The following is a 16119-nucleotide window of genomic DNA, read 5'->3' as shown; positions in this document are numbered from 1 at the left end:
CCCACAACATGCGCGCAACCCTGTTACCATAAGGAATTTTACCTGGCAGAGAAAGAGTTAAAAATATTTGTCTACTGGCACAAAGGAAGTTACAACACAAGAACATTTTCTGCCCACATGGCAAGACCAAAGGGAAGTGCTCTAACAATTTTCAGGTTTTTTTCCCAAATATGTTTGTCCAAGTTGCGTGTGTCACTCAGTGAACGCAACTCTGTTACTCATAGTGTACGACTAATATTGAGTAGAGTCAAAATTTACTTTATATACTTATATAACCATGTTTGTCCTTGATCTTATATACATAGCTACATTTTACAGTTAGCATCTGTTCCTGGGGTAAACCACAACTTAGCCTAGATTTAGATTCATGTAGCCAACTTATAGCAGGAGCTAGCTTATTTTATAACAAACGTGACCCAGCGGGGTTAGTTGTAACGCGCTGTTACAACTAAGCCACTCATACTGTACAATGATGTTGCAATACACAAATATGCGCGTATTAGTGTTAGTTTAGTCAGTTTTTGTGATGTTTTGCATTTTGCCTCATGTGTTTTCAGGTTTGAGGGCTTTTCTTGGCAGGATTGACCTTGGTTAGACTCTTTGCTTCCATTGGCACATATTTCTCATGTTATTTCTCCGTATAGAAAATAAAGTCAATTTTCGACACACGTCTGTTGTTAGTTCATGACTTATGTATCATAAATAGTCAGATCCTATTCTATCATACACATTCAGATACATTTATTGAATTCATTTAATTAAAAACAGCCTTTGGGATGAATGTTACAACTAACCCCGCATATGGGGCAGGTTGTAACATTTCACCTATCGCCACTCTCGGTGGAATTGTAAAAGAACAGTAGCTCCTACAAACAAACTTCCAGTGCATATGTGTAACAGAGATATGTATGTTGCTTGTTAAAAAGTATAACTAGTGAAACTCAAATGATTTTTGGGGCTCAATTTTGCGCATTCAAAGCGGTCAGTCAATTACATCCACAAAGTCCCTTTATTTCACCTTATTCAAGGTCATTATGAGCATCAGTCTATGTTTCCTACCTATGGTGTGTCATCATGCCACTTTGTTCCTCTAGGCCAGGGCTGCCCAAATTGGCACCCGTGGGTCAATTGTTTTTGGCCCGCGCTCTGGCCAGAATTTCATCCTGTAAACATTCTATTAACTCAAAGACTGGATAGGTCCCATGGACTGGAAGAAGAAGGGCATGACTTCATTCTTTATGTCCACATCAGTCAATCAGTCAGTAGTAGCAGTTAATGCTCAAAAGTTTGTACTTAAGCCTGAATGATTCATATTGGAGTGTTATGCTAACTTTTCATGTAGGATAATACATGTCTAGTATTGCAGGCTCAGTCGATTGTTTAGTCCGTTGAGCTCAATACCACATGCAAATGTATTCTCACTCACACAGTGTTTAAGCAGACAGGGAGAAATGCAACTGTACTTCTGTTCAATGAGTTCAATATCACATGCAAATGTATTCTCACTCTAGTGTCCAACAGAGAAAGAAAGCCAAAGAATGTACAGCAACAAGTTTTTGCAATGTTTCCTTACTCTACAAAAGTTGTTTTTTGTTCTTAAAGATATCGTTTCATTAAATTCATGTTAACTGTACAACTGCTGTTGTGTGTCAGAATGCACAAAGGAAAATCTTAACAGTTGGCATTTAGCTGTGTCTCTTTGAATTACAAGTTTGTCTGCATAAAAACAATTACACAACCTGTCCATAATAAATACGATACAATAACAAATTCAGAAAATGCCTATACTAGTATAATTTAAACACAGTATATATTCAATCTTAAAAGTCACCTTTACATTTAAGTACAGGATAATTTGACATTTGACAGTAATACTTTTCCTTGCCGAGAATTCAACCAAATAGCTTCTTTATCAAGTTAGCTGACTTTGACACTTTCTAGCACCCCCAGAAGGCCTCAAGCAATCCAAATGTATGAATAATGTTGTAAATATAGGTAAACACTATAATTCCATATCACAAAATGTTACTATTTTTTTAGACTTTATGATATTTATGAAGGGAAACCATTTGATCATAAATCCAATCAATAGTGCCAGAAAAGGTGAAGGTAATGTGAAGGTGACCTGAAAAGTTAATTTCCACATCAGTCAGTCAGTAGTAGCATCTTAATGAATGAACCATATTGGAGTGTTATCATGCCAACTGTTCGTCTAGGAAAATATATGTTTAGTATTGCAGGCTCAGTTGATTGTTTTACAGAGGTCCATTGAGCTCAATACCACATGCAAATGTATTATCACTCTAGTCTGGTCGCACAATCTGCTTCCAAGAGCCGGCCTTTTAAAAGTTGAACTGATCATTAGAAAGTCCTTTTGCAAATATGTTGGCAGATGGCCAGAAACAAAGACTTTTCTTTTGGAATGTGTCAATTTTGTTCTGAGTAATGAAGACTTATATTCCATGTAAAAAATGGCCAAGAAACTGAACTACAATGTGGTGAGAGGCAAACTGCTTTAACCAGAATAATAGTGAGAGGCCCCAGAGCACAAGAGGACCAGTACATTAGAGTGTCTAGTGACTGGAATGTGATGGTTCTGGGGTGCTTTGGTGGTAACAAAATTGATAATTTGTACAGGATAAAAGGAATCTTGAAAAAAGAAGGCTATCACTCCAGTTTATAATGCCATGCCACACCCTATGGACAGCTGAAATGGTAGAATAGACTCTATTGGTTCTCTCGTCCTCCTGAATAAACATTACACCATTTGCCTCTTTGAGAGAAAAATACGTTAGAGTGATTAAACATGCTGATGTCATGGTTTAAGCCGAGATAAGCTTGTACAATAAAAAGAGGAAGTACCAGTGAGAATCGACCACATGAGAATTCACCTGGAGCAGACAGAGAGGTGAGGACTGCTCTTCCTTTTCATTACCACACCCACAGAGTAAGGATGGCTTTGGCTTGCAATTGATATATGTAATTTCACATGGGAACAGATTTGACTAGTAGATGGTAATAGCTGTTTTCAATGTGCATTTGTGTCTTTTCAGAGTTAGTAATAGAACTATCATAATGTCCATGTAATGTTTCAGTGTATCATCTAAAAAGACAAGTAATTGTTGATCATTTGTTGAAAGTCTTTGAAAGTGAAACATCTGTGTGAATGCATTGTTCATGTCTTCATTGTGTTGTTGGTTTATTGTCATGGCTTTAGGGTTGTCTTTGTGACTACTTCCAAAACATACAAAAACTGGAAAATCATCCTTTGTAAGTATTGCCATGAAGAATTGTTCTGTAATGGTGACATAATACTTGTTTAGAAAAGTATTTAGAAAAAAATATTACATAGGGGAGAGTGGGGTGAGTTGTGCCAGTTTTTACTTAAAGTGACTTTAAAGGGAGGCCATGATAGCAATGCTTCCAACTACAATATGAACATATATTTCAGGATGTGGTGCATCTCTGGGAACAATCACTTTTGATCTGAAATATAGTATTTAAGAGATATAGCTTTCTGAAAAAAAGTGGTGTTGTGGCACAACTTGCCCCCAGTGCGGGGTAAGTTGTGCCTTTGAAGAGAATGCATTGGGGTAAATTGTGCCATAGATTATTGAAGTAAAACAGTATATTTTGATCTCAGACACTGTAATGCTTTATAAAAGCTAGACAAATTCAATACAAAATTACTCATTTAAGGTTTATTTAAAGTTTATTTTACAACATCAAAGGCCAGTTTTCTACAAGCCTATTGCGCCACATGAGCACATCAAAGGTCATTTTCCGTTGTCACACCATTTCATCCATGTTGTAGATCTTGTGTGGAGGGAAGTCATACCTGAAATGAGATTAAAGTTTTGTTGATCAGAGAAGTTTACAGCAGATTTAGGTGGTTGGATGTGGTTGTGTAGATGTCAACTCTGCTACTACCTAGAGATGATGTTCCCCCTCTCCTTCCCAGGCTTGCAGGCTTGCAGGCGTGTGTGTGTGTGTGTGTGTGTGTGTGTGTGTGTGTGTGTGTGTGTGTGTGTGTGTCAGTCACTCTCTGGGGCTGACATGTCAAAGCCATATGATTACCTGTCCATCACTTTAGGTTATCAAGTAACTCCCCCACGTTGTGCCTATTAATGGCAGTAGCTCTACCAACAGAGGTTGCTTCAGAAGTGCGGCATGACAAATGACGGCTTACTTTAAAGGCTCCAAACCAATCACATCCTAGAAAATATTAAAAGTTTCTTAGTATTATTAGCATATCTCTTAAATTGTCCCTTATTGAGCCCTTGAGTCCCTTGTGTTTAGATAAGTTGAAGCTATACGCTCTAAATAAGTACCCAAATTCTCTTATCTGCATGAGCATTCCTGGGAAATAATTGTTAAACTTCCCTTTTACTTTTTTCCCTTTTTATTATGCACATAACCAAACCTGCTTTTTCCTCTCTGATCCAGCTGGCAGGGATATCGATGTCATTTCTTTTTGCGTACTCAAGAGCAAGTTCACAGCATTTCATGGGACTTAGACCGTGAAACATTACTGCTAGTGCCTTTATATGTTCTGCCAGCTCCTTCTCCAAACAGTATGCCCTGCCTGTCTTCCTCTTATAACTCTGTAGCATGATGGTATATTTCTATTTTTGGTCTAAAATTAAGACTGTCACATAGTTTTGTAACCTGTACATATGTTTATTGTCCTATGAATTTTATAATGTATAAGATAGGATAATAACTGGAATGTTTATTTAATTTCCTGCCTGAATATAATGTTGGTAAGAGCCTTCTAGTTGTATGAATATTACACAGAACTGAACGGGAATGAAATATTTGTTTGAGAATGTATGAAAATGTAAATGTATTTTGGGTTGGCTACCTGGTACCTGTAGGTAATGAGGTCACGTGAGAGGTGCACCTGGCCTATTCCTGAGGGGAGGGAGGTTTTAAAAAAGGTAGCTGGGAGGCCAGACGAGAGGTGTTTTTGTGGAGAGTAAACGTTTACCAGAGATCATAAATAAGAAATTGAAATAGACGCTGCATACAGGTTATTCTCGGCACATTTCGTGCGAAAAAAGGATTAACGCTCCTCCCGCTGGAGTGGCTACTGTCTGGGGAGAAACGAGGAAGCAGCGGGACATTTCGAACATTCAGGCCTTCGGTGTGGTGAGCCCGCGGTGTTTATTTTTCCTATGCTGTAGGCCTACAGTTTATTTTCGTGGATTTTTGATTACGGGACTATTGGATTATTGCATTTTTTTTCCGTTTCGAGGAGCGACTCCTTTTTCTGCTCTGTTTGGACATTGTGCGCACCTGGAATTGCGGTAGCGCTTTATATGACTTTGGGGTTGGGGCTGGGGGTAGAACAAAGTGATCAAGTTTATCTGTACATGCTTGGACTGAATTATATATTTCTGTTTGGGGTAGGGGTTATTTTGTTAATTGTATGGGATTGGTTGCGAGAGAGAAAAAGCATAACGTGACCGTGAAGCCGCACTAAACTTAAACTCAAATGACTGGTGTTCGAATTATTTCTTTCTGATTTTAGTAGCGTTCATCTCATATTTAGAATTTAGGGTTGAATTGTTACAGTTTTAGTGATAAAATGTAAGGATAAAATGCACAATTACAATAAAATAATATGTTTAAAACATTATTTATAAGTGGGGGTGAGTTGTGTCACTGGCACAACTTAACCCAGGCCCTTTGGCACAAATCACCCCAACCCCACCATTTTGGAAAAAATGCATCATCCATCAGATTTGAGCTAACATCATGCTAGCTGTATAGACTCATAATGTAGCTTACCAAAGCACTAAAACATGTGTGAAATCTTTTCAAACTTGTCTATAACTGTTTTGACACAACAATCAAAAAAACATGATCATAGAAATGTTACTTTGAAAGGCAAAAAACAGTTTTTTTAACTTAAATGTGTGGTCACATGACCAATTTTTTCTATGGTTCCCTAGAAATAGGGGGGGGCACAACTTCCCCACTGGCACCAATCACCCCACTCTCCCCTACTGTACAGGCCTATGTTTCCCCTATTATGCTTACATACACACACACACACACACACACACACACACATATATATATATAATTATACATTAAACTGTTTAAACTCTAACATTAAACTCGAAAATTGAAGTGCTTTATTTGTGACTTAAAACATGGCATATGTATGAGTGAAAACACATTTTGCAGGGGATAGGAGAGCTCTCAGGCAAGCTGTGTTTTCCTATGTCATGCAAATGCATTTGTGGGAAGGTCAAGGGCAAAGTGGTAGTATCACGCCTCTTTAAAGCAGGTGTAGACTAGTCTAGATTGCAGATGCATTGGAGAAACTTCCAGAAACAACAATAGGCTACTATTTAGAGCAGAAGTTCTGCTTCTTTTAACCATGCTGAAAGCAGCTTTTAATGTATTGTTCCATCACCATTGCCCATTTTTCAATTCAATGAGCTTTATTGGCATGACTGTAAGTGTTACAATGTTGCCAAATTCCATCCATCATATATCATTTCATGATTTCTAAACTTTTGATTATTTTTAATGTTATTATCAGCCGATTCCATTCAACTACGCTTGTGATTGATTGAAACTGTTTAATTGTGGGCATCCCAAGATACGTTAGCACAGAGTTTGGCTTCTTCAGAAAAAGTTGATATTTTGTTGTCTTTGTACATCTGCCCCTCAGTCTGTTGTTCTGTATGTATTCTTATCCCAGTTTGCGTGATCTAGGAAAGGTAGTCATATAATCCGAAACACGTGGTGATGTAGCCTTGTGTTGTTTCTGCAGGAGCTGAGCTGACCATGGTGAAGATCACTGTGCCATCAGTCCTTTTGGTTGGGACTTTCCTGCAGCTGGTGGTGCACTGCAATGCTTTAGGACCCGTTCACATTCACCTCAGTCTCGATGGAACCACCGATCAGAGATATCATAAAATCAATAACCAAATGAAACATGTTAAAGACATTAGTGACAGCAGCTTAGCAGATATAAAAAATACTATTGGGAAAGGCCACATAAGGCTTTACATAAGTGGTAATTTCAAACAAACACCTCCAAAAGGTGAAATGAAAGAGACAGACTTGGTTTGGGGTAATAACAACAAAGGTGCGAAAGACCTCGCTGAAATAGTCCATAAAATGTTTAATGATAATGCTATTGTCATAGTAGTGTTTCCTAGGATCACCCAGTTATTGTGTGGCTTTGAATTCCTAGAGACCTTTGAACAACAGATCCAAAAGACCCATAAGGATATATCCATTGGTCGGGAAAAAATTCATTTCTACTTTTTCTTAGATGATGAAGGGAAGAGGCCAAAAATGAAGCTACCTCATGAGGAAGACAAGCTCATTAGCATAGCTGCAAATAAGCAACTTGACCTTTATAATTTTGCTAGTAAAGAGTGGAGCAATGGAGTTGATAGTATCTCTCAGGTTCTTATTTACGAGGCTGATACAGTGGAGATCCAGCTAAATGTGATCAGAAAGCCTCCGAGTTAACTGTTGCAGGACACACGCCACAAACTTTAGCCAAGGAATTGCTAAAAGCAGTTAAAGATGAAGGGCAAGTTGAAGGGCAAGTTAAAGGGCAGAATCATCCTTACCAAACCCTCAGGGTCAAACTGCCAAAGATTTGTGGTACAGCACAGCAAAGGAGTAAATTCACAGAGGAGCTTATCAACATCTTAAGGGAGAGGGGTCTTGATGTATATGGGAAAGAGCCAAGTGCAGTGATACAATTGGCCAGTAAGGGCCAAGCAGATGACTTTCCAGGTCATGCCTTAAGAAAAATGAAAGCCGACTATGAAGAAGATAAAAACATACATCAATATCGTGCTGTATTAGACAACAACATTGTTGAATTGGAAATTCTAACCGAAAAAAATGAAAAAGGGAAAACAATTAATGATCTGAAAAGAATTGATGATTTCAAAAAAGAATTATCTAATATAAAAGAATTATCCATACAAGTCCACTGCCATGGAAACTTTGCTAAGTCCCATAATTCTGTGTGTGGATTAGATGAAATAACACTAGCTAAAGCACTGAGCCAAATTGTCCATGAAGGGATAAGCGACATCCAAATCATATTCTATGCATGTACTGTAGGTACTAAAAAAGGTCAGAGGTTTGTTCTTACACTTCTGAAACATCTTAATGGAATAAATATTCAAAAGGTAATTTCTTTTAATTCATGGGTACTGCAAGTAGGTTCAACTCCTGCAGTCTTGGTTGGTATGCAAGATAAGTACAAAGCTACAACAATCATCGATGAGAATAACATCGATACTGATGCTGCATGTTTGTTATATAATTTAAATTACGCTCAACTTGGGAGACTGGGAGGCAGAGAGGAGAACTATGCCTTTGGTAGATTTACAACTGGAATAAAAAAAATCAGTAATACGTACCAAAGCTTTCCTGTTTTGCCAGAAACAGAACTTAAACTTGACCATGATATATTGGTTTTACCATAAATGCAACAATGGATATCTGAAATTGGTATCATCATGACAAATGCTATTAAATGTCTTTATGCATCAAAGCATTTTTGTGATCATTTTCTTATCCCAGTTGACACTCATGCAGAGTCATGGACTAGATCCCAGTAATCCTAAAACATTCCATTGTGATGCTGCTGCAATCTTTTTTCTATAGCAAGAATGATATCCCTTCTACTTCCCTCACTCTTAAAACAAACTGTGTTGTCCCTATCTGGACACAGAGATGTGTTTAAAAAAAACAATGCAAATTGGCGGTCATATAGGGATTGTCAAAGTTTTTTTTTTCGTTTTTTTTTCGTCATCTACTTCCTGAAATTTTGGTCAACGATACCCGGGGCACCGAAACACCGGGGCACATGAAATTTGGTGGGTATGTAGCCCCACTAGACTTTTACGGAAAATTTTCGTTTGGTCCCCGGGGGCCACTCCCCCACCGCGCTGGGCCCCCCGAAACCCCAAAAATTCAGTTTTTCCTAAATAACTACCTGAACCATGGCACTGAGGATGAAGATTTTTTTATGGTATGTTGGTCTCAAGGGCCCACATCAACCTGGCCCATAATCACTCATTTGTGATTTGCACCCCCACGGTAAAAAAATGAAAATGCAATATCATTCTGCTTTAATCGCCCCTATCTTCAGTTAAGATGTTCAGAACTGCACCAAATTTTATGTGTATGATTGACCTGGCATTCTCTGGGGGTATGCCAAGTTTCGTAGAATTTCATCCATGGGGGGGGGGGGTCTAAAAAAATGTAGGTTATGTGTACGAAGACACAGCTCTGTGCGCAGTTTTCACGGATCATCATTGCCCTTGGACATTTTCAGCTGGTTTGGAAATTGGACTAACTTTAACATCACTTTTCCCCCTTTTTAAATATATTTTCTTTTTTTTATTTGTTTATTTGTTTTGTTGTCTGTCTTGTATGTATTGGTGTCACAGGTACGCTGGCGACTACGCCGCTCCGTCCGGCATTTTTTGTATTTGTTATTTTTTAAATGTATTTGTCATGTCTTGATGTCATGGGTACGCTGGCGACTACGTCGCTCCATCCGGCATCATTTGTCTTGTTGTTAAGTGTCGTGTTTGTGGAGCGCTTTGGGTTGCACTATGTGCATGTTAAATGCGCTTTAAAAATAAATCTGACTTGACTTGACTGACTACATTTAGTGACTGTACACTCAATGGCCTGTAGATGACGGTGCACACATATAACCATGCACACTGGCACGCACATACTACCGTTTTCGGCAATTAGAACGGCCAATACATAATTACAAATTTAGTAGGATGAAAGAAAAGCCAAATATTCATCATCATCATCATGGCTGCATTTCCAGTATTGGCGATACGTCGTCGTTTGTCCACTAGATGGCGCATCGTTGCAGTGAGACGTAATTTTGTTGGAAGTTAAAAAGTGGGTTGGAAAAACAATGGACGCTTCCTACACGGACTGTAGTTTACCGCAGAGAACGTCTAATAAGGATAGGACGATTTCCACATGAAATGTAATTCCCATTTCTTCTTGAAGCCGAAATAAATCGGAGAATGTTTATCGGACATGCTTGGTTTTTACTGCAGGTAGGCTACGTTAATCTTAAGTTATATCCCATGGTTATATCCTAGGACATAGGTAAAATAATGTTAGGCTACCGTTAGCATTGGTTGAGTGATGGAGGACCATTTCATTATTGATGTATTTGTAGAAAACCATAAATGCGGTTGTTATAGGCTACCAAGCAAATTGATAACAGCACTAATTGTATCTTTCGACTGTCACCTCATTTGCTTATGACCATAACCTAAGCTACTAACAGGAGCTAAGTGAGTTAGCCACAACACGTTCGCTACGTGATGGTTTTCTAATGGAAAATATATATGCTTCCTGAAAAATAACCTGTCTATATGATGCATCCTAAACACCGGGCTGGGACGTTCATTGATCCCAAACAACGAGATCCCAACAAATAGAGGCTACTTCAACCCTTTATTTTCAAAGGTGATTCAAGTAAGGAAGAGCATGGCTCAAAGTAGAGTAACTAGGACTGAAACTACATAAAGTCGTCAAAGTGAATCATTTGTGTCAACTCGCCGCAATGTAGATTTATTAACACACCCTTGATGATCTACATCTCCATTTAAATCAAATGTTTTAGAGCGCACGTTGAGAGATGTATCCAGGGCAGGGCTGTACCTACACATATTTGTTGCACGTGCTACAAAAATCCTTCTTTGCGATGGATGATTTAATACCAACGTTACACCGGTCTGATACAGTTTTGCCTATGGCTAATACCGTGAGACTGAGATTCTTTTTGTTTGTTTGAAGTGCGTGGGTGTGAGAGGGGAGTCGATGTGCTTTGATTCCAGCTTGGTAGTTGTAGTCTATGCGATTAAAAAACACGTGTGTGTGAAGTATCCAAACAATGATTAGCATAATTAGCATAATTCACATACATTTTGGTTTTGCCATCAGATATCATAGGAATTGCAAAAAAATAAGGCATTAATATACTCTTTATGTATCATATATGTTGTAGGACAGAACAGGAATTACCCCAATGACTCATGTAGCAAATGAAAATAAGCTAAAATTAAAATATAAATTGAAATAATAGCTAAAATTCAGTATGACGTTTAGAAGCAAAATAGATTCCTTGATAATAAATTGATAGAATAGTAGGTGACTGCTCATTTTTCTGTAGAAAGTACTTTGTCACTAACTATTATGAAGAGTTGTCAGTTCTACAGAGGATTTACACTGTATTTTATTTTACTGTAAAGGCGACTGTGCTTGCCTAGTTAAAACATCTCACTGGTGCTCTTTCCTATCATTCAAATTCCAGCCATGCAAAAAATGGAAGAGTGTGCATATTTGAGGGTTGCTGAAGAATGCTATGGAGATTGCATTATTTGCAAAAAAATAGTTATCCTTTATAGTGCAACAAAAAGAAACATTCTCCAGTGCATCATTACTGCATATGATTCTGAATGGGGAAGTGGACCTAGGACAAATCCTCAGCTATGAACTGATTAATGTCCCTGTACTGTAGCTATTGCAGATAGCGATGGTTATTTGTGAAGTGGAAATAAGTCTATCCTCACTCAAGTGCTGTCTAGCAATGTGGAATGTCCAGTAGTGATCACTGCAAAAACTGCTCATTCAACACTGGTAATAGATGCTCAAGATCTAGTTATGTCTTTAGGACACCCATCTGACTGCAGCACATTTAAGAAGTATGCAGGAAAGTTTGTAAGAAACATTTGTATTGTTAATTGGTATTTGTTATGTGGTAGCAAATGATGTTGACTATCAAAGAAATAGACCTAATGTAGGAATGCACACAGATATTGCAACAGATACACTCAGGCCAATCCAAACTTTTCTCATCTGTTGTTCCTCGTTGGTGGAACACACTGCCAGTTCCTACAAGGGCAGGGTCATCCCTCTCCATTTTCAAAAAGCTCCTCAAGACCCAGCTCTTTAGAGAACATCTCCTTTCATAGCACCACTTACAACAAGTCTTGCTGATGCTAGCATTTACCAGCCGTCTTGAACTGACACTCAACTGTTTAAAAACAGCACTCTCTGATGCACTTATTCTTACTGTACTCTACCGTTTTTAAATTGTCCTAAAATTGTTGAGAGAATTGCTTTAAAACTTAACTGTTACCATGTTGTTAGTTGCTTTGGTTAAAAATGCGTCAGCCAAATGTAATGTAATGTAATGTAATAATGGTGTAGGCCTATCTGATTAAGACCCAAAGAGTGGTTGAAACGTACTTATTAAATAACACTGGGAGCACAGAACTACAGAACAGACTATCTTTACTTTTTTCCCTTTGCAACTGTCAAAGAAATCCCATAAACACAGGAAGGCCTAGGGTATCCTACATCAGATGACCTAAAGATTAGGCTCTTCTGCATAGCATTAAGTGATTGGTATGCAGTGATTTGAACACTGACCTTAATCTAGCCTACTTTGGCAATTTAAAGGTCATTTAATTCCAAAACATCACACAATATAAATGAGCTATAACAAACAATAAAGGACAATCACACACTTAATAACTACTATTTTACTGACTACAAAAATAATAATTATAGGACGTTTAGAACTCCTCTCCTTTGGTCAACCCAGAATTGTCCAAAAGTGCACCAAATTCAACACAAATGACTCAATACACTTGGAGGAGGCCTGCTTCCTTTCTTTTTCCAGATATTTTAGGATTTAGATATCATTTCAGTATTGAGTATCAAGATATTTATGGCAGGTATTGTATCGAAGTCATGATTTTGGTATCGTGACAACACTATGACAGAGCCACTCTGTTTTCTAGATGTCGAGGATCGGAGGCTCTACCACCAACAAGTGATGCTGCTCAATGGCATATTAGAAGAGCACATTATCAAGCTCTAGTATGGAGGAGGCAAGCACACATACCAAATCCAGTGTTACTAGAAGTAAAATGTTTTTTACTTGTCGGTTGTTGCTGACGGTAGATGCAGTTCTGCATTAGGCTTATTCCCGCTATCTAAGTTCATATGTACTGTAGTAGGATATATTCTGAGTTGAAGGTTATCTGCAATTTGTTATTGTGATGAAATGCATTAAACACCACGAGTGACTCACTATGTTAGCAATAAAAAATATGGTTGTGTTTTGATTAGAATTTCCGAGTTTATTACATGTTAACTGTAATCATGTTCCCATTAAATACGTTAAACTATAGTATGGCTTCTTTAATGCTCAAACATGTATTTAGAGAACACTTTTATTTGGTTTTAGTGATTTACTTTTGAAATCAACCCAATTTAGGGAAAAATAAGCAAAAATAATCGCTATTTTATGTTAAAATGCTGATTATGCGGCTTAGAACCCTCAAAATAGGTAAGAAGGGTGGTTTACCAACTTTTCCTCAAATTTGCCGTTAGAAGTTCTCTTCTGTGAAGCTGCTCTCCCTCTATAGTGACAATTTATGTTGTGTAGGCCTAGCATAGGGCCTACCTTATATAGCTTATGTTAACAGTCACGGTTTTGTCATAACTCCCTCTATGCATTTTTGCATTTAGAATAGCTCTGAAACCGGGGGCGAACACGTCGCAGGGGGGCGCCAGTGCGTGGATATCTCAATCGCAAAATTTCTATTTCTATTTCTATCGGGCGCTTACCATGGACTAGGCTGGGTGAACTCAGCCTGATCTGCCGGCGATTCCTTTTCGATTTCTTAAAAGAGTGAGCTTGGTCTGGCGAAAGCCAGACTAACCATGGACCTCATAGTTGCAAAATGCAAGGGAACATGAATCAGCATATTATTTGCACAAACAATAACGGACAGTAGCCTAGCTCTTCAACTTGGCCCATTAAAATGTGTATGAACAGTCTAGCAACGCATTTCATGAAGGCCCTTTTGGACATGTCAGTTATTTGCACCACTGGGTAAAACGGCACTTTGTTTTAGACTACTAGTATTTAATTTGTTCATTGACAATAAAGCTGAATATCATATGAACTAGATGACTAAACGTATGCATATGAAGAAGAAACATTCACAAAAATCCATGACATGACCTCTCTTCTTGATAGCTGTTGAAAACTGCATGGAACTGACAGGGATTGTTTTGTTTAATAATAAATAAATAAATACATTATGCTGCTACCTTCTGCTTTTCCCAAATACAATGTAGCCTACAGGTGTACCTTTCATCAGTCCAGTTGCAATGGATGGACTGTGATGAACTGCCCTACTTGTGATTGTTTAGATATTTTAAAGGTTTTATAACAATGCTACACATTTTTTGGCAAGTGCTACAAATCTATTCACCTTTGCAGCGCCAGTAGGCTACTTTGTGTGCGGCCGCAAACACACATTCCAAACAAGCATACACAAAAGTTTCAAGAGTGGGGGATGGAGTAGAAGATGGAGACAAATTCATTAATATGATTTATTTTCGCAGAATGGATGTACAGGACTGAGCAGCGGTCATATTTTGTACCGCTATGCTAGTTTTCAACACATATTGTGTAACAAATAAAAAAAAGAAACAACACAAACTGTGTTGTCCCTATCTGGTCACAGTGATGTGTTAAAAACAACGCAAGTTGTGTTGTTTTTTTAACACATTCGTTTTAAGAGTGCTCCAGCATTGTACTCTGTATAAAGTAGATATTACAGGATTAAGCTCTGCAGGTGCTTGTGGGGTGAGAAGGACTTGGTGAGGAGTATCTTTGGTGCTGAATCAAAATGTGTTGGTACAAATAACCATTGCAGCGGTGATCAGCGCAGAAGTGTTCAACACACATTTTTTGGTTTTATGCCCCCAACATTGTTTTCAAGGCAACGCTGCCTGGAAGGTGCTAGGGTTAGGCATGGGTTAGATAGATAGATAGATAGATAGATACTTTATTGATCCCCAGGGGAAATTCAAGGTCTCAGCAGCATACATACAACACAAACACATTCTTTAACAGCAGAAAGACTAATTAAAGTATATAATATAAAAACACAACTAAGCATTAAGGACAGTAGAAGATAAAGAATATGCTAAATATACTAAAATACAAATTATACTAACACTTAATACAATATGTAAAAATATACTAAAATACAATTACAAAAATACAAATTATACTAACACTTAATCTAAATAAATTCTAAAAACAGTATCCACATAGTGGTGACTAATAAATCAGAGGCGCTTGCAATGACTGAGGCAGGGACTGAGCCTGTGATTCTCTGTGCATAGTAAGGTATGGTAAGGTGCTATGTGTGAATGAGTGTCATGGTGGTAGTGCAATGGTGATAGTGGTCATGGTGATAGTGCAAATGAGTAAATCAACAGTGCAACAATGCAGAAATAAAATAAAGTAAAGTCTATATATCTATATATTCAACTATTTAAGAAAATGTATAAGTGTGGCCACAGTTCTGCTGTGGCATGGAGGGGGGGGGGGGTGTTAGGGTTAGGATTAGGTGTATTTAGGTCAATGGTGGCAGCGCTACCTGGAAGACGACGTTGGGGGCATAAAACACCATCGAGCTTAACACACAAACAGACAATTAGCAGACTATCCCATAGTCACAGGCACAAAATCTACATGATGATCATTCTGTTGTCTCCAATGGGATCATTTTCAGTACTGTAACTTAGAACCATATCATAACACTGAGTTTGTAGGCCCTACTGGAGCATGGTGAGTGAGGTTTCACTTTCTGAATATAAATACCTGGGCACTATCATTGATTACAAACTGCGTTTTGACTCTAATAGAGGTGATTATGAAAATATGTCAACAGAGGCAGTATTTCTTGAGGAAGCTTTACTCCTTTGAAGTGAACAGGAAGATTCTTAGCATTTTTTACACCTCCTTTATTGAAAGTATACTGACCTTTTCATCCATGTGCTGGTTTCACTCCCTCTCAGTCAAAAATAAGAAACACCTCCAGAGCATTGTGAACACATGTTCTAAAATCATTGGCCACCCTCTTCAGTCTCTGACATCACTGCACGACAAGGCAACATTAAGGAAAGCCAACTGCATCCTAGAAGACTCTACCCATATCCTACACAGGGTTTTTGAATGGCTGTCCTCTGGCTAGGACTAACAGGAGG

The 16119-nt window shown here is 38.2% G+C and overlaps 1 long non-coding RNA gene across 2 annotated transcripts; it reads left to right on the top strand.

The window, feature by feature from the left end:
* The first annotated feature begins 2881 nt into the window (after positions 1 to 2881).
* On the top strand, positions 2882 to 8516 carry LOC143126149 (uncharacterized). Of its 2 annotated transcripts, none has more exons than XR_012987389.1 (3): positions 2882 to 2908; positions 3218 to 3270; positions 6791 to 8516. It is a non-coding gene; the product is annotated as an uncharacterized LOC143126149 (long non-coding RNA). The 2 variants fall into 2 exon arrangements; XR_012987390.1 differs by having other exon boundaries at positions 2889 to 2947.
* Positions 8517 to 16119: the final 7603 nt, after the last annotated feature.

The sequence above is a fragment of the Alosa pseudoharengus genome, unplaced genomic scaffold, assembly GCF_046254945.1.
Source record: "Alosa pseudoharengus isolate Yale_2024_CS ecotype anadromous, Long Island Sound unplaced genomic scaffold, YU_APseudo_1.1 YU_APseudo_1.1_scf_16, whole genome shotgun sequence".
In the NCBI taxonomy this organism is placed as follows: Eukaryota; Metazoa; Chordata; class Actinopteri; order Clupeiformes; family Clupeidae; genus Alosa; species Alosa pseudoharengus.
The sequence above is the reverse complement of the archived record's forward strand: the minus strand, read 5'-3'. Positions and strand labels throughout refer to the sequence as shown.